The sequence below is a fragment of the Dermacentor variabilis genome, chromosome 3, assembly GCF_050947875.1.
Source record: "Dermacentor variabilis isolate Ectoservices chromosome 3, ASM5094787v1, whole genome shotgun sequence".
In the NCBI taxonomy this organism is placed as follows: domain Eukaryota; kingdom Metazoa; phylum Arthropoda; class Arachnida; order Ixodida; family Ixodidae; genus Dermacentor; species Dermacentor variabilis.
The window spans coordinates 50556363-50581377 of NC_134570.1; the positions used below are offsets into that span (position 1 = coordinate 50556363).

Below are 25015 nucleotides of genomic sequence, written 5' to 3' on the forward strand. Positions count from 1 at the left end.
TCTGTGTGTGGGCGCGTCTGTCTGTCTGTGTAAATGTGTTCGAGCGTATGTGTCCGTCTCTCTCTCTCTCTTGATCTATCTATCTATCTATCTATCTATCTATCTATCTATCTATCTATCTATCTATCTATCTATCTATCTATCTATCTATCTATCTATCTGTGTGTGTGTGTGTGTGTGTGTGTGTGTGTGTGTGTGTGTGTGTGTGTGTCAGTGGCGTCGTCTGTTGTTATACACAGGCGCTAAAGTGACTCCGCGAATACATTTCGCGCCTATACATCCGAGTCACCCGCGATTTTCATTACAATTATTTTACGACGCGCGAATATGTTGCGCTTACGGCTGCTTCGTTATATCGCTCAACTTTCCCGACGCATTCTGCGCATGCGCACGCTTTCCCACGTCCCCACGCGTCGTCTTTCCGCATCGTTCAACAATGCCTCCCCGCCCCCCCCTTTCCCTCCGCCCTGCACGCACGATACATTCTCATTCGTATACGCAGACTGCAGCTAACCGTCCCCCGACCTCACTCTACAACCCTCAGTGCGCGAAGACGCACGTGCCCGCCTTTTCGAGCGCTCGCTGCCGCTCGACTTCTACGCGTGCGCGCAGCCCATCATTCGCCACGCACGCAAAGGCCGCAAAGGCCTGCGTAGCGAGCGAGTCGTCATCATCCGACCTGTCTCGCACGCCGCACATGCGCGGTCCACCACAACGCCAACGCGGTATCGAGAACGCACGCGCGATGGCCGCACAGTGGATGCTTTACGCAATCAGGGACCTCGTTCCGTATGCCCCGAAGCGCTCCTTCCTATATACTAGACGCGGGCGAAGACAAAGCCCCCCCCCCCCCCCCTCCATCCGCGCACGATAATTCAAACCGCTCCGGCCTTTTATGACGCATCGCCCGTCGTGGAGTCTCCTCTGCACAGTAGCTCGATACGGCTGCGCCGTGAGAGGGCATTTAATGCAAACTTTGAAGCGCCTGGGGAACTCCATCACGTTGAGGATTATCGTTGTACAGTCGGCCTTGTTCAAGCCGGGAGACGAAGCGCGGAATATCCATACCGCGAGATATCGGTGCCCGTCGCAAGCGGTATAGCATTCTAACTGCGTGGCGTACGTGTCCTACAAAGAGTTCCCTCCATTGCGATCCATTCCACAGGGTGACCCAGCTAACTTAGTGTGCCGGTGCACTTCTAAGACGACGCGACCAAATTCATGTTGCTGACTATTGCATGGGGCAAGTCGCAGTATTCTTGTATTCTGCTTAATTGCATAATTAGTCAAAATTTATTGACGAACTTCGGAAGCAACGAAGTTAGGCGAAAGGAATTCCGACTAGAATTCGACAGAGCGCTTTGCAAAACGTCCGATTAGACAGCTTCTAACTTTCTATCGATTAGGCATTAGTGTTTTTCCCCTTACTGCAGATGCCCGCGCAATACCAAAAAATACCACGTGACATGCCTGCTCGCACGTCGTGATCGCAGCGCTCCCAAACGTTTCTCGTGCAAACGAACATAGCACCTAGCAGGGTGCGCTGCCGTTTAAAAGGCTCCGGGGCAGTGACGCAGGCGTTGCCTGTGCGATTTACGCCAGCGATGTGCTTCCCTCGCGACGGTTCATGATAGTGCAATCACGACGCGCAAGCGGGCATGTCACATGGTGTTTTCTTGTATTTCGCTGGCAGCCGAAGTAAGCTGAAACGCACTAATACTTGATAGACAGGAACTGTTTATGAAAACGTCTTGCAAACCGAAGTATGCGTATTGCCCTCTTGCGATATCCATTCGTCTCGCCTGTTGTGTTCTATAAATCACGCATGCTTGAACAAGAAAACAGTTCCTGGAAGTGCTCAGTGGCTATGGTGTTAGGCTGCTGAGCACGAGGTCGCGGGATCGAATCCCGGCCACGGCGGCCGCATTTCGATGGGGCGAAAACACCCGTGTACTTAGATTTAGGTGCACGTTAAAGAACCCCAGGTGGTCGAAATTTCCGGAGTCCTCCACTACGGCGTGCCTCATAATCAGAAAGTGGTTTTGGCACGTAAAACCCCATAATTAATTAAGTTTCTGGGAGGTTTTTTTTTTTTTCATCTGTCAGACGCAGATAGCAATTTGGTAGGCGCGCAGTCTAATCATGGCGTACACGCTGGTCCACGATAAAGCTGGGTCAAGTGGGAAGGGGGAAGCAATCACGTCTTGAAAAACCTGGAAGGGAAGAGAGTGCGAAGGAGGTTAAAAAAATAAGTACTACCTGATGAAACTGATAACTATACGGCATCTTGTCTGCTCGCGAAATAAATTGATATACTAAGGAAAGACAATCAGAGAGTCATGATTGGTCATGATGGCGATAAGCGTACTACGCCAAAACAGGGACAAAAAAAAAACAGAAAAAAAGAAGAAAAATAAACGTGAAGGTAACGGGACAAGAAGCGCTGTCCCGTGGCCTTCTCCGCGTCTATCTTGTTTGCGCTGTTGCTGTATATACAAAAGTGCAGTTATAGAAACTCGCCACACCTTTCCATCTTACTGCAGTTTACGCAGATTTAAGCGTCGCGCTAAAAATCTCGAGGTGGCCAAAAAATTAACGCGCAGCCGTCATACACAGGGTATGACGGCTGTGGCAACCGTCGGGGATGGGAACTGACTGTGGCACGCGTTTTTATTAACTGTGGCACCCGTCGGGCATGTGAAACGCGGCGCGTTATACTGAAACGAGGAAGACGGACGCCTGATGCCGCTGCTTTCAAGGGCACCACTGTCCGCGTGTAAGTACAAGTGCATGCTTGTCTGCGCGAGTTGGGCGCACGTATTTAGACACACGTGGCCGCTATGTGTTGCGCCGGGCTTTTCCAGCTGCTTTATCCCCCCGGTTTATTTTAGCGCTCGTTCTTTCACCTTGCGTGCCGCGGTGTAGAACTACGGAGCGTTGTTGCCATGGGGGTCGTGTAAGCAAGGGCGTGCCTGGACACGTCTCCTCGTACGCCAGCCGGTGCAACACTAGGACTATTCTTGGTTTGTTTTATTTTACCTACACTTGGTACAGGCTGTAACAGTGCAGACGAGTTGTATAGCGCCGGGCAGAGGCCATGACGTCGTGCGCTGCACTAGGCCGACTTCACTGTAGCCGAACAGAACAGACTGCACATCGTCTTCTGTATACGTGAGCAGACGAAAAGTGCCCGACTCCGCACTTCGCCTGCAGCTTCGCATTCACTGGCTGCATAAATTGCGACTTCATCATTCAGATAACTCTATTGAGTGCCCTGCGATCTGGTGGGTCATGGGCCTAGACCCCGCTTAGGTTTCGGTCAAGGGTTGTTTGCCCTTGGCGGCTTCCTCGGCTGGCTGGACGGCCCATAGTTGGCGCTGCAGGTCCGAGCTGAGCAACGCAGACTCCCAGCGCGCGCGGAGGCTGTCGCTCTTCGAGCCTGCATCACCGTTATAGTGTGTATTGCAGCCATACATTCACATAGGATACGCTCCAGGGTGGCTCTACAGTCGCAACGTCTGCACTTGTCAGTCGTGTATAAATCTGGGTGTATTAGGTGCTTGATAGCTGGACTCGAATAGAATCAGGTTTGTAACTGCCGCCACTCGACAGACTGATTTTTGCTTAATTTTGGGTGCGGTGGGCCCAAATGTGCGCCCCTGCGATCTACGGTGTTGAGTAATTTCGTGATGTCTGGTCATTCGATCTTCCCACTCGTCGGTAGTCGGTGAGGCGGGGCTATCCCAGGCTCGGTGCGTAAGCTCTGGAGCCACGCGGTGCGCCACCTCGTTGTGACCGTCTGGCAGTGTGTGAGCAGGTGCCCAGATGAGATCGACACTTTTGCCGTGGTTGCTAGCTAATTTTAGGAGTCCTAGTGCCTCTGGGGAGATTGGACCACTGGCGAAGTTTGGCATCGCCGTCTGGGAATCACTGATGATTATGTCCGCTTGTGTTTGTGCTACGGCTAAGGCGATAACTATTTCCTCTGCGGTTTCTACGTGTGGCGTGTTGACTGTAGCGCTCGTCGAGCATTTTCCCGCGTAATTTGTCGCCATTGCTGTGTAGGCCCGCTTGTGTCTGTATCTAGCTGCGTCTACAAATGTGGTGTTCTTGCTGTTACCGAATTTCTTCTGTATATCGCGCGCTCTGCTTTCCTGCTACCCTGATGGTGGGTAGGATGCATATTCTTGGATATTTGAAGGAGGTTATCATGTCTCTGATGTGTCTGGGCATATCTACTTTGACGCCACGTTGGGTATCATACCCTATACCTAGGTGATCCAATATTTGCCTACCTGTTTTACTTTTGGACAGGCGTTCGTATTGCGCTATGCGTTGTGCCTTGATTAGCTCATCCGGTGTACTGTGGAGACCTAGCTGCAGCAGCCTATCGTTGCTGGTGGTGATGGAGATTCCGATTTATTGCTTGTAGATTTTTCTGATCAAGCAGTCTAATTTGTATTTTTCTGACGAGTACCATCGTAGGTACGATGCCACTGCCACGTATTCTATTCTGCTTATTACAAACACTGGGACTAGTCTAAGCAGATTGCTTTCTTTCATTCCATTATGTTTATTGGTTATTCGTTTAAGTAGCCGCATGATTTGAGATGTTATATTGTCTAATTTGCGTGTGGTTTCTCCATTGTAGCTGTTACTTTCAATGATGAGGCCCAATACTCTGATCTTGTCAACCTTCGGTATGGACGCACCATCTGCCGTAGTTAAGTGAATTCATAGGCTCTTTCGTTTCTCGTAGTTGCGTGGTTTTCGGCCACGTCGCGATGGTACATTAACGAAGAGCTCAGATTTCTCTGCCGAACACGCCAGTCACGCTCCTGCTAGGTATTGTTCAACTGGTTCTACTGCACGTTGTAATGTGCTTTAAACCTGTCCATCTTTGCCATCGCTTAACCAGAGGGCGATATTGTCAGTGCAGATGGTATGATTGAGGCCATAGACTTCCTGTAGCTTTGTTGAAAATCCGATCAGAGCCAGATTAAACAGCATCGGTGATATTACTGAATCTTGGGGCGTACGTGCGCTTCCGATCTGTAGTTCTTCAGGGTGAAGGTCTCCTATTTTAATGTGTTTTTCTGTTAGTAAGGAAGTCTCGTATATAACTGTATACTCGCTGGCCTAGGCCTAGCTCGTTTATTCTGTTTAATATTGTTTCATGGGTAACACTGTCAAAAGCTTCCTTTAGGTCCAATCCTAGGATAGCTTTGGTGTTCCGACTTGTGTTATCTATAATTTGATGCTTAAGTTGGAGCATTGCATCCTGTGTGGACAAATTTCTCCGGACGCCCAACATTGTAGGGGGGAGAACGTCGTTATCCTCGAAATAGTTGGTCAGTCTCGTTAGGATAGCGTGCTCCATGAGCTTGCCCACACAGGACGTGAGTGAAATGGGTCTCAGGTTCTACAACGGTAGCCGCTAGCCTGGTTTAGGTATTAGAATAATCTGGGCCGTTTTCCATTGTTGTGGTATTGCATACCGGATTGCCAGCATTCGTTCACATACTTTGTAAGTTGTTCTAGAGAGGCATCACCGAGATTTCGGATCGTCTTGTTTGTCAAGCCCTCCAGTCCCGGCGCGGATGTAGTGTTAAGCTTTTGTAGAGCTGCTCTCAATTCCGCCTCGCTAATCTCTTCGTCTAAATGTCTGTTTTTGGTGCCTGTGTAATCTGGGTGAATTGTTGGCTTAGCCCGAGATAAATACCTTGCGGCTATCTCATCGATAAAAGCTGCTTCGGTTTTGTCATATGCATGTAAGATTTTGTTTATATTTTGTCTGTACGTGGCTTTACTTTCCTCAGGATTCAAAAGGTGCCTGAGGAAGTTCCACGTTCTGGACAATCCTAATTGGTTATCCATATTGGTGCATGTTGCTTCCCATTGTTGGTTACAGAGCTGTTGGGAGTATGCTTCTATATCTCTGTTAAGCTGGGCCAGCCTGCGTCGGAGCGTCCTGTTGTGTACCTGAGTTTTCCACCTCCCAGGAGACCTTCTTTAGCTTCCAACATATGTAGGAGTTTACTGTCTACCTGTTACATTTGCGCGTCTTGGGGGATTACCTGTGAGGCTCAGTTGACATCCGGCTTAAGCTGCGTGCTCCAGTCCACGATGTCTGTGACAGTATTATCATTTTTCTTGCGAATTTGTCTGAGTTTGTTCCAGTCTACAATATTGAGTTGTTTGCCCTTTGATTTGCGTGGCGCTGCTTTAACAGTGATTTCGACGATATTGTGATCGCTGCCTAGATCCTGTTGCTTGCAAATCCGTTTCGAAACCCTAACGTTCTTCGTAAAGGTGAGATCTGGTGAATCGCGCTTGGTTGAAATTAAACACCGCATGCACGAGTTTCCTCTCGGCAACAAATCCATAAAAAGAAAAAAAAAACTGGAGCGAATGCGCGGCGCTCAAACACAACTTCTCCGTGCACATAAAACGGCGTGGAGTCTGTCTGTAGCGGGCCTGCATCGTCCGGGATCGAGTAAGAGAATTTAATCTTCTCGGAACGCTAGCTCACCTTCTTCTGTGACGCACGGCCACGCCAGCACTTCGCTGACGTCCCATGGCGCGAACATTCACTATCGTGGCTATGTCAGCACCGACAGTCGCACACAAAATGGCACCACACGTAATGGCAACTCCAGCCCGTCTGTCTGTCGTCTGCTGCCTATACACTTAACGAAACTACAGGGTAGAAAGTGTAGTTTTCATGCTAGACTACTGCTATGAAAACAACAACAAAAAAGGAAGAGGCTTCGTGTAAGTGGGCGGAGTTACACTTTCTCTACGCTAATAAAAAAAGAAATGGCGACTTCCTAGGTAAAAAGAAAAAAAAAAAGATTGCCCTACTGATATTTTCCTCGTTGAATCGTTCGCAACTTCGGGTGCGCGCTGACATACACCAACGATTTGCCTACGTATAGTAAAGCGTCGGGCTCCAGTCTTCCTCTTTTTTTCGCGGTGTCTATTGTACTTGATGCTCAGTGACTAATGATCTTTTGCTGCTGAACACGAGGCCGCGGTTTCAACCTACTGCTCAAGAAACCCCCGTCGTCTCTCACAGTGAGCTCCTGGTTTGCATTGGTACGTTAAACTAAACCCTTCAACCAATTATATAAGTGATTGATTAAATAAATAATTAAACGATTCGTTAATAAATTATAATTGACGAACTCACTGTGCACTAACAACCTACTTTCGAAACGTTCTTAGGCGCATTTATATACTATGCTACAGCATTGGCATGCCGGAAGGTGGTTTGGGGGAGGGGGGCAGGGGGTTACTGCTGTGAGGCGTGGAAAAGGGGGGGAGAGAGAGATCTAGCTTAGCACCAGTTTTTAGTGCGGAGTTATGAAACCGTAATTTCTTTTAAATGTGTGTCACTTTTCCTTTTTTTTTTTTGTAACTTAGCGGTTTTCCAGTTTCCTTTTCATATGTACGAGGTTCTAAATCAAACTTCTCCTTGCTAAAGTGGCTAAAGCTTAACTTGATCTCTCATATGCAACAAATTCCATTCAAGTCGTTCAATAGGCTGACTCACGAGAGGATTTCCGAATTTTACACGTATATTTTAATTGCTGGAATCGGAGTTGGGCCCGAGGTGTGAAAGCTAACTCTTAAGCCGCGATGTTTCAGTTTCTGTCGAAAGTGCGCGCGGAAAGCAAGTTTGCGCCAAACAAGCGCGAAGTCGCGACAGTTCGCGCTCGCGCATATGACGCGCTGATCTCGTCGAGGCTATCAATCCCAACGCGCACGCGTCGGTGTATCGACTGTCGCGAAAGAAAGGGACGCGTCACTCCACGAATTTCTCCGAATCATTCGTCGATCGTTTAAGCCTGCAGCGCCGTCACTTTAGAAGGACCATTACCGCCTACCCGTCGCAGGGCATCCAACGTACACATTACGAACTTCCGAGCTCTACCATGTTCGCGCGGAGCAATCCGCTGGAGCACACGAGTCCCCTCCGTTGACTCCTCCTCTTCCGTCCGGTCTCCGTCGTTATCCGCGTAAACCATATATACGTAGCTCCTGCCGTGTTGTCCTGGGGAGCGGTTAATCAGGACGTCATGTCGAAGTTCGAATGCGCCCTCTTCCTGATTAGCGAGTGCGCTTCTCCGTGTTGCACGTTTGGCCAATTAATGATCCCGGTATGCCTTGTCATGTATGGCGGCATCGCCACGCTATCCTTCAAACCGATATGAAAGGACGCTTGTGGGCCCTCTTCTGCTGCAAGAACGTCCGCGCTAAGGGGACGCTGGAACGCCATAGGTAATTTTCCTGTGGTCTTCGGGCCTGCGAGATAGGCTGTGACAGTGGAGCCTTGGAATTTCTGTGCCTCTCTTTCTTTCTCTTTAGATCCTTCTTTCTTTTTTTCTTAGAACGTATAGGGCAGCAAACTGCAGTTTTTTTTTTAATTTTTATTAGCCTTCCTGCTTTGCTTTCACTCGCTCACTCACTCACTCACTCACTCATTATTACTGTGGAATTCGCGACGGCTGTAGTTATTCTTTCTCCCGCCTTTTTTTTTTTGTGTTTCCCGGGGAACCTTTCTATTTTTTTATTTCCCGGGAAAGCCAGGACGTCAGCGTGACGTCACTGATTTTCCAGGATTTCCAGGTATCGTTTCTCGTATACGCGGGTCGTTTTTGCCTCTGGAAAAGTCACTCCAGACGTGCTCCAAGTTGGGCCTTCGGAATTGCAATGCATTCCTTCTTTACCGATAAATAATAGGGCGGCCTAAACTCGCTCAAATCTCCACTGGGCTTTAGTGTTGGCTTCAAATAAAGTTTTTTTTCTCCTCCTCCTCCTCCTCCTCCTCCTCCTCCTCCTCCTCCACGGCCTTCCGCACAGCCTTCCTTCCGCACGCGTGCGGAAAACTTCACTGTCGCCACCACAGGTGCACTAATTTCGGTTTGCACTGGGTCCGCTCGAGCACCGTCAAACCAAAATTTGCGCACCTGTGTGCGACGCGTGCTGTTTTTCGCACGCGTGCGATGTTTTTTCAGCGTGAGGTTTTCCGCACGCTGATTGCGCGAGTTTGGAGACTGGAGCAGACGTCGTCAAAAATACATGACGTCACGACCGCTGGGTGACGTTGGATCTTCATGGCGGTCTCGGCACCTGTCCTTGCACCTTTTCGATCTTGCACTTGTCTTTACTGTCCCCTTATAGGGTATGCGACGCACGATGAATTGCGCATTTTGTTGACCGAGTCTGCGGACATCCCCCGCGCACTTGTATGGCAACGCGAAGGCAACGCGCAAATAAGGAACGGGAGTCCGATTAACTTGGTTGCTCGAGGACAAGAGTATACACCTCGAGGCGCAACAGTCGCCGCCATGACGCAAATAAAGGAAACACGTGGTCTGACAAATCCCAAAAAGAAAGGCAAACTTTTTCTATATACACTCAAGGACCCTCGGTTTCGATCACTCGCCCCTGTCAGGCCCTGAGGCAGGCGGAGGCACCTCCAGTCTGTGTAAGCCTTGAGGAGGTCGAACAAAAACGAGGGGCTTTCCCGGGCGTCTCTTAAATAGACCGCCACGCCGTTTGCCGCACGGATATATAATGCGTAAACAGGCGGGGAAAAATTTTGAACGTGCGCTGAACGATCAAATATACGAACCGGGGAAATGATGACTTCCTGTATTTTTTTTTTTTTTTCTGGACTGCGTAATGATGTGATAAGCGCCGAGTTTTGCGTCACTAAGTTAGGAAACCGAAGTTAGTGGCGAAGTTTCCCAACCCAAATGAGGTGATGTCTCTCTCTCTCTCTTTTTTTTTTCTCTCTTAGACATTGCAGTGAGTGTCTGAACTTCAGGCTATAGTATTAACACAAGAAGAAAATTTTAATCCTGCTCGGCTGCCGCGGTTTTCAGACTACTGCTCGCTGCGGTACATACATGTTCAAATCAAGAAATGTAATCATCGTGCAGAAACCATCGAAAAAAATGATCGCCGAAGTTAGCGAATAGGCTCTCCGAATCCGCTGAAATGTCGGTGAAAGCACCCAGTTTCGATGCAGGTCCTCACGCCACATTTTCCAACTTCATACCCTGACACTCACCGCAGCAAGCACGGTAGAGCGCCGCTTCGCCGACCCAGGATGTTCGTGATATGTCAGATGTTTATACGTATTTGTCATCAGATTTGCCTGAAGAAGTCGGCAGAAGAAGAAAGAAATTACGGTGCAGTAGTTGTTATCGTTAACGTCGTCATTATGTCACAGTTATCGACGTCGTCGTGTCCCAGCCATCGTAGTCAACGTCGTTCATGCCGTCGCGGCATCGTTGTCGACGAGCCAGTCATATATACCGCCGCTTTGGATTCGCTTCGAGCGACCTTCGAGACAGTTCTTTCTTTCTTTCTTTTTTTTTTTACTTCCTTTCTGCACGCGCATGATTACGTCATCGAAAGTGAAGAACACCGCAGGCAGTTTTTTTTTTTTTTCCAGGCGGAAGAACAAAGAGAGCCCACAGCTGCAGAGCGACACGAGATCGAGACGCTGGAGCCGCGCTAACGATTACGCATCGCTGGCCGGCGTAAACAGTGTAGCGGGAACGGTCGAATAAAACCAGCTGATTCTTTTTTTCACGCGCAACATACTATTTTTTTTTTCAAAAGAAACAACTATCATATTGTTACGTAGGAAGACGCAGACGAAAAGCTATGTACAAGTATATTTACAAGAAAATACGCTGCGCTTGGCCAATATGCAACAGCCCGCGCTAGCTTCTAATCGTCGTCGTCCTCTTCTTACTGCTCAGCTCTTCGTCATTGGGAATACTATCCCGTAGCAATATTTAGGCCCCTACCGCTTTTGTAAGTAAGCTATGCGTGGCTATATATAGGCGGACATCAGCGGGCAGAAAGTTTTCGGCGATAATTTCAGTTTTTAAAGCGTAAGTTTCTTTGCGGGGGGGGGGGGGGGGGGCTACCATGGTTTCGCCTCGGTCGGTCGCTGGTCGGGTTCTGCTCGAGTAGAGTCAATCTCACTTGTAAATTTAAGAAAAATGCAATAAAAACAAAACGTCTGGCGGCAGGATTCGAACCTTGGCCCGCCACCTCAGCATCCCTTTAGGCCATGAACGTTTTTTTTTTACTTCCTTTATTTTTAGGTCACCAAGGCACGTACGAAGACTTCTCTCGTGTCAACACCGAATATATAACTCTTTCAGATGTTCGCCACGTGTTCATTATGATGGTGATTTCCATACAATGCCACCTGCCTAAAACGGAGGGATTGGCCACGAAGCGGCCGCGCGGTATACATATCGTGGAAAACACCAACAAGGGGACGTATTCTCGGACGAGGCGATGCTGTCGCCTCATATACGTCGCACCTCAAAATAATGCTCACGCATTTCTCTTGCATTTTACCGCTGAATTGCCACTGAACATTTTTATTGTTCACGGGCTCCAATTAGAGTATTAGATGAGGGAGTGGGACAACGTGTGACTGCAAGAGAAGCAATTGATAGTTACTGCACAAAATTAATTACACGTGCGTTTACAATTGGATCATCGGGAAAACGCAGAAAACAACAATTATGCAATGGGTAGCAAGGGCACGCATAAACGGTAAACAAGTTGACAAAGATACAAAAAAGAAAGAAAGGAAGGAAAATATCAGGAAGACATAGTCGCCTCTGATAGAAACTTCACCGGATCGCGGATGTTGACAGTGCCGTCAAGAAGACACAGTTGTACTGTTCAATAGCATGCGGGATTGCTGATTGATTGAACATTTTGTGCGTCCGAAGGTGCGTTTGAAACATCGGTGATTGTGCAGGCGGCGCGAAGTACGCAGTGGCTGGGAAAGGGATATAGGGAAGATGGCCGATTGCTGAAGGTTATCGGAGGGAGTAAGCAGAGAATGGCCAGCTTAAATAAGTATACGTGTGGTGCTACGAGAATGCGGTCAACTTAGCATTATTCATTGACCTCTTGGGCGACTCGTAGTGCTTTAAGAGCGCAACTCTTAGGCGTTCGTTCCTGCGGCGGGCGTCGGCGTTGTCCCTCGGCGTAACCGAGCGAGCACAGCGAATGATGAAGGCGAACGCGGAGCGCAGCGGGAGATGAAAGTAGAGAGCGCGAGGAGGAAAGCGGACGAGGAGGCTACCGTGGAAGCATGAGGCGGAAAGCGGAGGAGGAGAGTATGGCGGAAGAGTGAGGAGGAAAGCAGAGTGCCGCACGAGGCTACGGGATGGCGCCATAGTATTTGTAATCTGATTGAACGTGCGACGCGAATTGTGCAGTACTTTCTGGAAGGCACGCGGGCACCAGCGATTACGCTGGAACCTACGACTAGTCATGTATAAAAGCCGACGCTCTTGACCCGCAGATCGTATTTTCGACGATCGCCGACTCTGATCGCCCTTATCTTTGTGCTTGAGTGTTACCCCTCCCCCTCCCCTCCCCCCCCCTTTTTTTTTGTAACGCTTCGCTCCGTTTGTGCCGTGCCACACGAGATGGTCTGTTCGCGTGAGCCATTCCATCGCAAATTGGAAGCACGTATAGAGCTATGTTCCAGTTTCGTATTAGCGAGTATCGTAATCGTCGGTGATTTTTTTATATGAGCTTAGGCAATTAGTGAACAATAAGTCATTAATCTACTTCTAAAATATTGCCTTAAATGCAAAATCTTCAATGGGGAAGTTGCAGACCCTGTTGACAAATATTTAAAAAAAAGAAATTCTGGGGTTTTACATTCCAGAACCACGATCTGATTATGAGGCACGCCGTAGTGCGGGACTCCGGATTAATTTGGACCACCTGGGGTTCTTTAACGCGCGCCCACTGCACGGTACACGGGCGTTCTTGCATTTCGCCCCCGTCGAAATGCGGCCGCCGCGGCCGGGATTCGAGTTTAGAAATATGCAATTCTTTCCGGGATGATGGCTGCTGTTGTTTTAATTATTATGGGCTGCAAAAATAGAAAGAAAAAGACAGAGAAATTTGAAAAAGAAAAGCACCACGTGACTACAGGCGCTTGCACACAGCGACATTAGTGCACTGAAACATGCTGCAATGCAACCAACGAATGACCGATGCTCTACCATGCGCGCACTGGCAGGAACCACGGTACAGCATCGATCACTGGTTGGTCGCGTGTTTAATTAATTACCTAAGCTTATAGTAAAAACACTCCGAGTTGCTCAAGAGGTCAATGAGGCCATGGCATGCGCGCAGACCGTATAGGCATGAAAAGACCTTGAACAACGACGAAGGGTCCAATACAACGGTCCTGGCTTCCATTTTTTGCCGAGATATCTTGTCTCTTGAAGCAACGAAGCAAATAGAGCAATGGGATATGCGATAAATAACGCGTGACAGTTCTTGAAGCTATGTCAGCGTTCCTCGCTGTTGACAGACAACGTGAAGGGCGAGGAGGCCTTCGCGGAGGATGTATCGGACACGACGGCACGCAAAGCAGTTCGGTCACGTGATTGTGTCACGTGGGCAGCGTGCTGGTCGTGTCCGCGTCCTGTCATCTTGCCGGGCAGCAACGCATTCAAGCGATGCTACAAGACGTGGTGTAGAACGTAAACAGTTACGCGGGCGTTACCGCGAAGACAAATGACACGAAACGTCTGCGACAATAGAAGGAGGAGAACAGTTGCTTGTGCGTATTCGTAAATAAAATTGCACCCATCATGCGTCTATTTGCATGAAATTTGAGTCATACGCTTCAATAAACATTCGCTTGAGGTTGACTTCAACAAGAGCGCTTGTCCAGTTGCATAATGCCATCGCTTGTCCGGTTGTATACTGCAAAAAAACATTTGCAGGGTTTAACAGGCGCATACTTTAGACGGGACAGTGAAGTAAACACGATAGAAGGGATAATCTTCGCTGTCCCATCTACTGTGTACGCTTGTTAAACCTGCAAGAATGAACCAAACTAGTGCAGCAACACACTCTATTAAGATTTTTTTTTTAAGTATCAGAGTCGCAGCCGTGGATTTCCTCACACAACCGCTGCGAATTTGTCGGTGTCAGTGCTGAATCATCGCACGAGGTATATGCATCACACGCGAAAAACACAATAATAGTAAAAGAAAATAGGAAGGCAGATATTTTACACTGATAAGGCCCCGTTGCCCGCGTCGTTTTCATCGAGCGGCCGTGCTACCGGTCACGCGTCTTTCCCCACATCATCTCGAATATAACGCAGACGCAACGGGGTAAATCCGCAGGTTATTGCAAGCCGCGATTGTGCGCGCATTGACGCCGCGGTGCGGCAGCCGCGTGGTGACGTCAATGAAAGTCAGTAGTCCGCCCGCGCGCGCAAGTCATCGCAAACAACCTCCGCAGAAGAGGAAAACACAATTAGAGACCTCCTGCGCATAGTATTGCAGAACCGCAAAGGCGAATATAAAGGACCCACCCCCACATAAGAGAAAAATCGAGTACCTGTACAAGAGGCCGCCAATAGCGAAATAGAAAGAAAGAACAAAAGAAAGAAGCGAAGAACAGCAAGAAGAAAGGAGCAAATAAGGAAATGTGCGCGGAGTAACTATATGCTGTAGATGAGTCCATGTGAGGCACGGGCACTCGGCTAGCTGGCAGGCCGGGCTAGACAGGCAACAGCGACGCGTAACCATAGGATATGCGCAACCGCTCAGGCCCGACAGGCGCTCGCCCCTCCACGCGTCTGCCCGTCCGCCCCGGCGTAGTCGATCGAAATCGCGCGTCGTCGCAGGAACAAGCGAAAACGAACGCGCTCGCTGACAAGCAGGCGTGAGGGCGGCGCAGTCACCCACGCACACGCGCGACACGAGGACGGGGGGGCCGAGGAGAGGGAGAGTGGGAGAGAGAAGAGAAAGAGAAATCAAAGACAAACGCACTACGAGCGCGGTGAGGAGAACAAAGTGGAGCGTAGCGGTGAGCAATTCGGCAGCCGACGTAAGCAGCGTCGAAGCGCGGCTTGACGTGTTGTTGTTGCTGGGGGCTGCTGCTGCAGGCGAGTCTGAGCTATAGTGCGCTGGCTCCCCCCGCAGCGGTGGAACAGGTGGCTGCGGCTGCGCGCACGCCTGCATCGCTCACGCTAGTGAGAATCGAAAGAAAGAAAGCGAGAAAAACATATATATATATACAAGCACACCACGCGAGCGCGCGCGCGAGGCTCGCGACTCGAGAGAGCGAGGGTCTGAGACGTTAGTCCTAACTCCTCCGCCGCGGGGTGTTTTATTCTCGGCCGACGACGAGTCGCTATTGTTCTCTGGCGATGGCTCTCCACCGGCCTCGTGTGGAAGGCCGGTGACGACACCTTCGGGCGCAGAAGGTCGGTGAAAAAAAGAAAAGAAAAGAAGACATAGTAGCGCCCCATCTTGCAGAAACGAGGGGCTTACTATATGGGGATGCATGCGTAGGGTCGTATATAGTCATGCAGCAACCCTGTCCGCTAGCCCTACGGTGGCAGGAATATTTGGGTCCGCCCACGGGCCGCAGGTTTCGTTCATCCGCCTATATGTGCCTTCTTCCCGTCCCGCCGCCCTTGCGAGCCTGTCTCCAAGAATACTTAGCACTTGCCTATTGTACTATTGTACGTATAAGAGTCTTCGTGTTTGGCGTTACGTAAGAACCCGAGGCGCGACATTCGGTCGAAAAATACACCGTATCCGCGGATACTTCGTTCAAGAAGGTGCGGTCGGAAATGGACAGCTTGCAGAAGAGCGACGTCTGCTGTGTTTGCGGAGCTGCGAAGATGGAAACCCTGTTTTGCAATTAAAAGAGAGAGAGAGAGAGAGAGAGAGAGAGAGAGAGAGAGACAGAGAGAGAGATCACCATCATCAACGTAAATTCACCTGCATCAGTAATCGCACTGGTGATAGGTGACATCACATCGTCACCGTAGCAGCTGCAGGCAACCATGGCCATCTACGTTCTAATTTCCATCTTGCATTTCTTAATTCCCATGTATCAGAACCAACAGTGTTGGAAGGATGTAGTACGGTCACTTACATCTATCTACTGCCGTTATTAGCAGCAATGCAACAAACACTGTTGGAATAAAGGTGATTCCTGAACGTTCACAATGCCAAAGTCCAACACGAGTTGAATCTAGTTAGGCATTGAATTTTCGTTTTATGGAAGGAAGGAAGCAAGCAAGCAAGCAAGCAGGCAGGCTGGAACAGACAGAAAGACAGGGAGGTTAGCCAGCTCTCAGACCGGCTGGCTACTCTGTACTGGGGAAAGGGGGTAAGGGGAATAAAAGATAAATAGAAAAGAAATGTAACAAAACAGAAAAGGAAAGAAGAGCAAAAAAAAAAAAAGGACAGGGAAATACGGCACCACTTGAAGTCTGTCTATAAGACCAGTTCTCCGCAAGAAGCGCAAGAAATGCTTTCCAAGCCTTCTGTGCTAACGACAGTCTCGGCCAGTGTCCCAGGACCCTTTCCTCCGACAAAGGGTGTTTGTCAAGACTATCTAACACTCTTGATCTTTTTTTTTCCTGGGCGCTCTGAAGCGGCGACACTAACAGAGAAGGTGGACGATTGTTTCCTCGCAGCTACAGTTATCGCATGTCGGGCTGTTGGTCATTTCGATCCGAAATGAGTGGACATTCGCGAAGGCCACGCCAAGCCACCAGGGGGAACAGAAGCGTCTCTTCAGCTGTAGATAGTCCTGACGGAAGACGTAGCCGTAGATTCGGACCAAAGTCGTGGAGACAAGCATTGGTAAATACCGTCGAGTTCCACTGTGCAAGTGTAAGTTCACGTGCGAGCGAACCTGTAGCTGCGTTTGTTCCGGATAACGGTATGCTACATAGTGGAGGCTATCATGAGCTGATCGGGCGGCCTCATCTGCGCGATCGCTTCCGTAGATACCCGCAGTGGCCCGGTATCCACCGATAAACTATGTTGCGCTTGTTTCTCTATTGCGGGGTGATGAAGAAGTCTTATGTCAGCGACTAATTGTTGATTCAGTCTATGACGAAATGGCGACACAATCACTGGAGAGCGGCCTTGGAGTAGAAGAAGATTGACCATGTCTGTGACGATTCTTCAATTACGAATTCCGGAGCAGCACGGAAGGCGGCGAGTTCTGCAGCCGTCGATGATGTAAAATGCGATGTCTTGAATTTTATGGTGACGGACTTCGCGGGAATAACCAACTTCTTCTGCTGAGCTTGCAGAAGAAACTGAACCATCCGCGTAAATGTGAAAGCGTCCGCTCTACTTCTCATGCAGGAGCAGTAGTGTGGCTTGTTGCAGGGCTAAAATTGATGATTGTGTTTTCTTTTGGATTCGGAGGGCTTCGAGGGGATGTAGGCACCACAACGGTAATGGTGGTCTTGCTGCAGACGTGAAGTTCGAGGGAAGCGCTGAACGATGTGAAGCAATAATATCGCTGATCCCAGAATGTGACCTAGAAGCCGGAAGTGAGGGCGAGGTGATGGAATCCGGGCGAAATGCCCGATGCGCATTCTCAAGGCATCGACGCGAATCTATGTTGCGATCGGGTGATCACTGCTGAAGATGCAAAGCTCGGAAGGCCAAGGCATATTCTCAGTGCTTGAGCTTGAATCGACTGGAGGACGTGTGTGTTGGTTGTTTTTCGGGTCCTGGTCAGCGCAAGTAAGCTGTAGCGCATGAACCCGAGGAAAAGTACAGTACAAAGTTGAGGCATCGCTCGTACAGTGAACTATAGCTGCCGGAAGAAAGTGCTTCCAACGTCCCGACTTGATCCACTAGGTAAGATACTTTCCGGTTACCTAAGAGCACAAACCGAAGCAAATAAAGGGAACATGTAGCGGGAATAAGAAAAAAAAAACAATCATGAGCCATTCCACTCTGTGAAGGTGGAAAGGCGAATCAGCCGAGCCGTTTAGTACACGGCTCAGAGGTGACACAGAATGTCGAACACAGGCGCGAACTCATTCACCGTGATTTTTGTGTGCATTCGCGTGGGCGACGAGACCGCCGCCCTTAGGAGCCGGAGGAAACTAGAGACGCGTGACGTTTCGACGGGACCGCCACCACGAAAGAGCGGAAGGAAAGGAGATACGCAAGCACTTGGAACGCCGACAAAGAGAGGGCAGTGCGAACGCAGACATGGCCGACGCGTGTCAGAGTGTAGTATCAGTTCTTATCGGCTTAATATCTGATACGCGTTCTATTTGTACCCAAGATATTGAACTTATTTTTGCACGTTGACGGAGTCTGTTCGCCTGCTTCACCTCCGCCGCTGGTCGGCCCGGTATTGCACGATCTCCTGGATCGGCCCATGGTTTTTTCCACATGCAGAACGAAAATGTGTGGAACCCTAGCCATAAAGAGCTTTGCTGTAAAGAATATGGACTGTCTTCGGCAATTTATAGGGCATGGAAAACAATTCATTACCCAAAGAAAAAAGAAATCACAGGGACGCAAGATTCATATGGGCTCGGTTTACCAGCGAAGCTGTTCATGCTGCATGCATGGGCTGTTTACGTTACGAAATCACACATGTTTTTTTTCCATGCGTCACCACACCACGCCGACACAAGCGCCGCGGCGGTCGCCCCATCTACCACGAACCTGCCGCAACCGCTGCTGCAGCTGCGCTGGCACCTACGACGCGCGTGAGGTCATAACCATAGAAGCGCAGGCCACGTGCACAAGCGCCGTCGCCTCTCTCTCTCTCTCTCTCTCTCTCTCTCTCTCTCTCTCTCTCTCTCTCTCTCTCTCATTATTTGTCAAGTAGGATTTAAAACAAATAAAGCGCATGCAAGCCAACTTGTCAGACTAACTGCACTTTCTTATGTATTCCTCTTACAACGCCGAATTTATGTCGTCATGTTTAGACGCAAATCAGAAACTTATTTTTTGGAAGTTGGTAGAGCGCTTAACGCCTGCTTCACCTCCGCCGCGGGGCAGCCAGGTATTGCACTATCTCCGGCATAGGCCGACGCATTCCTAGATGAAAACGGGCCATGATACGGCAGTAAGCCGGCCAGGGACCCCCCCCCCCCCTCCCCGCCCCTGAGATCGCATGTCGGATGTGCATGCAAGGGCTAAAGGTAAACCGCTTTGTTCTAAAAAAGCGATAGAACGAACAGACGAGCAGGGAAGCTGTCGTGTGTTTTACCTCAATCGACGCATATATATATATATATATATATATATATATATATATATATATATAATATATATATATATATATATATATATATATATATATATATATATATATACATTGTTTTGTCGTTGTTGAAGGACACAGACAACGAATACATACTCTCACTGTGCAATGATTTCCTCTTGTTCTTTTATGAAGTATGACGCGTGTAAGTATACCGCCGCATAGCAGACGGAAATTCCACAATATTTACAACTTCACTGTGAGCTACGCAATTATGAAAAGTAGATGAAACTTGACGGAATGTTAGAGACGTTTTAGTGGCTAATTATCATATAATTTGTTTCTGGATAGTTTCGATAAAACAATAGTTATAGCTGTTCTCGGTAACCATACTTCCTCCGTAGACGTTCATGTACTGACAGCAGACGGAAATTCTGTAACGTTTAAAACTTGACTGTGAACTAATTATGACATGATACCAACATTAGATTGAGAGCTACAGAGCACTCGCGAGAAACTGGCGACAAAAAAAAAAAAAAAAGAGAGAGAGAGAGAGAGAGAGAGAGAGAGAGAGTGAGAGTGAGAGAGAGAGAGAGAGAGAGAGAGAGAGAGAGAGAGAGAGAGAGAGAGAGAGAGAGAGAGAGAGAGAGAGAGAGAGAGAGAGAGAGAGAGAGAGAGAGAGAGAGAGAGAGAGAGAGAGAGAGAGAGAGAGAGAGAGAGAGAGAGAGAGACGCCCATGACCAACGAGCGACCAGCACGACCATCCGCCACCGCAGCGGCCATATTGCTGACAACATAATTATGATAGTCTGTTTTGATTTCGACAGCGCCATATGTCGATCGTATAGTTTACGACGCCAGCGATACGTCTATTTTTGGTGATAAGGTGGAAGGTACTGTTTCCTTTTCCTATGTAGTGTTCTGTGACCTGGCCACGAAACCAGGCTGGCTGGTCTTTTCTTTCTCTTTCTTTTAGGGGGGGGGGGGAAGAGGGTCGAAAAAGTTTATTTCAACAAGAGACGATACGAACAACGGGGTCACAATCACGGCACAATTCCACCAGGACGATCACATATACATAGTATCAAGAACTGTGTACACGGCTTGTTTTCAAAGTAGTGTCCGAGTCCTCACTCAATAAGATATAACCACATAAAACCACAGGAACACCTAGCTATACATAAACTAATCGTCACATATATAAAATGATGTTCAGTATACACAGTGTACACCATGGTTATGTACAATGATGACGTGACAGAGTCACATTACATAAAAATTGATGGCTGACAAGGAAATTTATTCACCCGTAGGCACGCTTTACAACTGTAGTATGAACGAAAAGTACAATATAAGGTACAGCACATGTAATACATCATACTTGATGTAAACAAAACAGATTAGCAAACGAAATAATAAATGGTGCTGCTTGACACTGGCTTTGCCACACAACAACAACAACAACAACAACAACAAAACTCATTACAGCGTCCACGCAAAAGCATTATTGTCAGCCCCGAATTTATGAAAGGTACCCGGGGCACATACAGATACAGTCTGAACTCTGGCAACAGAATTGAGCATTATTCTGGCTGTAGAGAGACTTTGCCTCGGGAGACGGTTATGTACCGCGTAGACCAGCGGCGAAGAAACTCGGCTTCACCGAGTTTGAACAACTGTTCTTCAAGATGACCCCATATTATCACCCGAAGTTGGGATAATTCTAGCCGTCCAGTGCTTCGAAACCGAATTGTGAAGTGCAACACTGCTTGGAAGCCACAACAAGGAACCTCATCATCTGCTCTAAGTAATGTTAACAATTTCGATCAATTTTTTCTTTAGCGCTTGCAGAAATTGTAAGCTTAAGTGGCATTCCTGATAAGTTCTATACTAAACATATGTCTTTTTACTTAAGTGTGACTGCGCTTTTGTTGGAGACGACATATGCAAAATAGTAGGATAATATTGCGAACAGAGTTTCGTTTCCGGAAAGTAGCTAGGTAGCTAAATAAGTTTATTGATTCACGAGATAGTCATGTGTGTGTGTGGGGGGGGGGGGGGGGTTGTGTAGAAAAGGAAGCAGGACGACGATGGGCCCTCGGACCGCTCTAGATGGCCCGGCACTTTTGTGCTTCGGTGACCTTTCGGGCCCAGCCCACTGTCCGAAGCTGCAGGTTCGGCTGCGAACTGCGCAGAGCAGCCTCCCATCGCTCCTAGCGTTCTGAAGCTTGCCGCGGCGGCTTGGGTTTGTTCGGGCAATTTAGAAAGATGTGGTTAAAGTCGGCTCTGGTGCTAGGACACAAGTGGCAGTGAGGAGTGGTTTCATCTCGGGCTATAATGGAGAGAAGGAAAGGGGTCGTGACTGTGGCCGTTTCAAGTCTGCGCCACAAAGCCTGGTCACTTCTGAGAAGTCATTTATTCTGTGGCGGGCATTTCTGTGAAACAGGGTGAGGTCGTGGTATACCTGAGGAGTCAATCCCTGGCATTGCGAGACGAAGGCAGGGAGGAGGTCTCTTTCAGCCCGGTAGACGAGTGCTCGGGCCAGGGTGGGAGCGGCAGTGTTGCATGCCTGGGTGTTCGCAGTGCGCAGGGATCCAAAGGAGGGTGACGAGGCGATTAGGTGGGGGAGACGATGCTAGGATTTCAGCAGCCGTAGAGTAGATTTTGCGATTGGCATGGATGACTTATTGCGGTTTCAGAGTCTGAGAAACTATACTTTGCGGAGGAATGAACAATTGCTGAGGCAATCGCTGCTTCTTCCGCTTCCAGGGATTGTGTAAAATTCGGAATCGACGCATTGACAATCGGGTTTTGCAATCCGTCTATACAACGGATCATGGGAAAGCTGGACGGTTGGAATATTTCGCCGTGTGTCTATACCTGAACTGCCGGAGTATCCAGAGCGTAGCTCTTGTGCAGAGACTTGGCTCCATAGCTTCCCGTGTCGCGCGATTATGTTCTGGGTGGGTGTACAGACACTCACATTTTCTTCTGATTTCTTTTCCGTGCTGGTTCTCCTTCTAAACCGGTGGTGTATTCCTCACGAGAGAATCATCGCTCTCGCCGTGTTCATGGCACTCTGTTAACAGTAACAATGGCAATGCTTGAAGCTGTCGCTACAGTGGCTCCCCTCTCACCTCGGCGTCTCGGACAACGAGTAATCTGACGCTCTGGCAATTAAAGGCCACACACCACGCCACCCGCACCCGCCAGCACCGCTGTAACAGTCTTCGACATATATGCAAAGCACATTGCAGTTTACACCTTACGGCGCTTCACCCGGATCGGCGCGTCGCCAGCGGTCGACGCCCACTTCCCCTTCTTGTTCGCGGTCTCTCCTGCTGCGTCTATGGACCGGCCGCTCCTGGACGGCATCCCGCAGGTATAGCAAAGGCCTGGCTCTATCCCCGGCCTGCTCAGCGTAAGACGAGGCCGAAACAATCGAGCGACTCCTTTGTTTGTGCCCTGCTTTCTCCAAAATTTCAGGAGCCAGTCCACTCTGTGAAGGTGAATGACAAGCGAAGCTGCAGCACATCGCACAGGTTTAGACAAGGGTACATATATTCATTTTCATCATGGGGCAACGGCAGTGACGATTGCTCTGTGATTACTGCTGTATACACTGATTGGTTCGTTTACACCCTTAGACAGAATCTCGGCCAAAGTTAAATCCATGCGCCACCGTTGTTGAGTAGTCTTCAAAAGATGAAGCGCCAACAGAGACAGCACACTAAGAAAGAACAAAGACAGGACAAGGCGCTACTTGAAACTGTTTATTGAGGTCAAAAGCGGCTGAATATATAGCCATGGGGAGAGGGGCAAGAAAAAAGAGGGAGCATTGATTATGTATGTGAATGCGCACGCGCGAGAACACAGATGTATATGAGTAGTCCAGTGACTTGGATTGGTGCGGCACTTCGAACGAAACTATTCTAGCAACAAACTGAGTGAACCATTTCTTGTCTGGTTTTGTAATGTCCACATTGAAGTCTCCAACGATGATGACGCGGTTAGGGTCATCACGGCTAAACCATGCTAAGTGCGTAACATGGTTATGAACATCTCGATCTCACACTTGGATGTGCTTGAGTATGCACAGTGGATATCCGAATTCCGTCTTTCGTATGAACGGTGCGGTGCATCGTGAAATGGGACCGCGGACAGGAGCGCGAAACGGGACAGGGAAAAAAAACGAGGACAAGCGCTGAGGGCCGGAGACTGTGACCCGTGTCCCGCTTCGAACTGCACCACACAGTCTCATGCAAAACCAACTAGCCCAGACCTTCACCGTTCGTTTGTACGGCACACATACCCGCAGTCGGTGGCATTGTCCTCTTGCCAGTCAAGGGTGCGTGGTTGTACATACATTTTGTCCTTTTGCCTATATGGCAATGCCTCCTGCTCGTGAGTCCATGTGCTGTTCATAAGCGATTCCAGTGTACCCATCAACTTGAAACAATATTATTTGAGTTCTTTCTTTCCGTATTCTTCTTTTTCTTCTTCTTCTTATCATCATCATCATCATCATCATCATCATCATCATCATCATCAGGGGCTAAGTGCTTGAAGCCTTTCACTTCCGCCGCAGGTCGGCCCGGTATTGCACGACCTCCGGGTCCGGCCCACATTTTTTGCCCACAGACAAGAGATGCAGTGGGGCGCTGTAAAAAGTGAAGTGCATTAAAAAAATTTTTTTACAGGTTCGGTTTTTTTCATAAATAAGAGAGCGCAAGGAGGAAAGCGGAGGAGGAGGGTGCAGCGGAACCACGTGGCCGAAAGGGAGGAGAAGGGTGTGGCCGAAGCGTGAGAAGAAAAGCGTAGTGCCGCGCAAGACGGAGCTCTGCGGCGACGACCGCTACGAGATGGCGGCAGAGTAGCACGCCGTTGACTGTTCATCGATGGCATGCGGCGAGCGCGTCCACCGACACCATATATGGAAACAAAGCGCTGTATGAGCGGAAGGCTGTCTGCAGCGGCGGCGGTGGTGGTGGTGATGATGTCATCGTTATAGCCGCTGTGCTGAATGCCCGTGGAGCATGCACTCAAAATGGGAGTTTGGGGAGGGGGGGATTGGCCAAGAACATGGAGTTATTCACAGAAACAGACGAAGACGAGGTGAGTTGACGATTTGGAAGTTGTGAGATACAAAAAAAAGAAAGATTAAATTATGGGGTTTGGAAAATGGCGGAAATAAAAAGAAAACGCCAATAAACAAACGCCAATTAAAAAAGCGCAAGAAACAATAAAGCAAAGTTATCGACTGTTGTCAGCGAGATCATTTTCTTCAGTCCGTTCTTGCAATTTTTTTTCTTCTTTCTTTCTGATACACGTGTCATGTGGTCTCCAAAGGTTCCCTAGCTCCGGAGCGAACGTTAACTTGAACGTGAAAGTCGTATCCTTATGGCGAGGGATATAAAAAACGAAAGACTGGACATGAAAGAAAGAAAAGTAAACTTACATAGAGTAACAAAAGGAAAATGCAAGGCAACTAATAATATTAAAAGAAAATAATAAAAGTAATATGTAAGCGAAGAAATAATGTCCGCAAAATGCCACGCAGGGAAGGATACAGGATAAACCGCATCCGGTATCGGCCATAGCAATTCCACAGACGAGTAAGAAGTGCACATGCCAGGAACGTTCGCCCTGCAGAGGTCGCGTGACGTATGGGCAGGCGAGATCGTTCTCCACACCTGTTGCAACATAAACGCAGCAGCACTCTATTGTCAGCACGACGAGCACATATGTACTGCGTGCCTTTCAACGTCCTCAATGTCAGCAGTCGCGGTCTTGCGTGTCGTTTTTATTTCATTCTTCTATATTGTCCGCCACGTTTGAACTCTTCGAATACGAAATAAAAAAACAAGGATTGGTGGGAGGGGTAAGCCATAACTATACCTCGGGGAGAGACATAGCACGCTAATGTCAAATG

General features: G+C 48.7%; 1 long non-coding RNA gene and 1 pseudogene across 1 annotated transcript in view; both read left to right on the plus strand.

The window, feature by feature from the left end:
* LOC142575584 (uncharacterized) overlaps positions 1-24660 on the plus strand; it is a 121981-nt gene extending 97321 nt beyond the window's left edge. The window contains exon 4 of the long non-coding RNA XR_012826688.1: positions 23784-24660. This is a non-coding gene — a long non-coding RNA (uncharacterized LOC142575584). The remainder of the gene's footprint in view (positions 1-23783) is intronic.
* On the plus strand, positions 18075-18253 carry LOC142576943 (U2 spliceosomal RNA; annotated as a pseudogene).
* Positions 24661-25015: the final 355 nt, after the last annotated feature.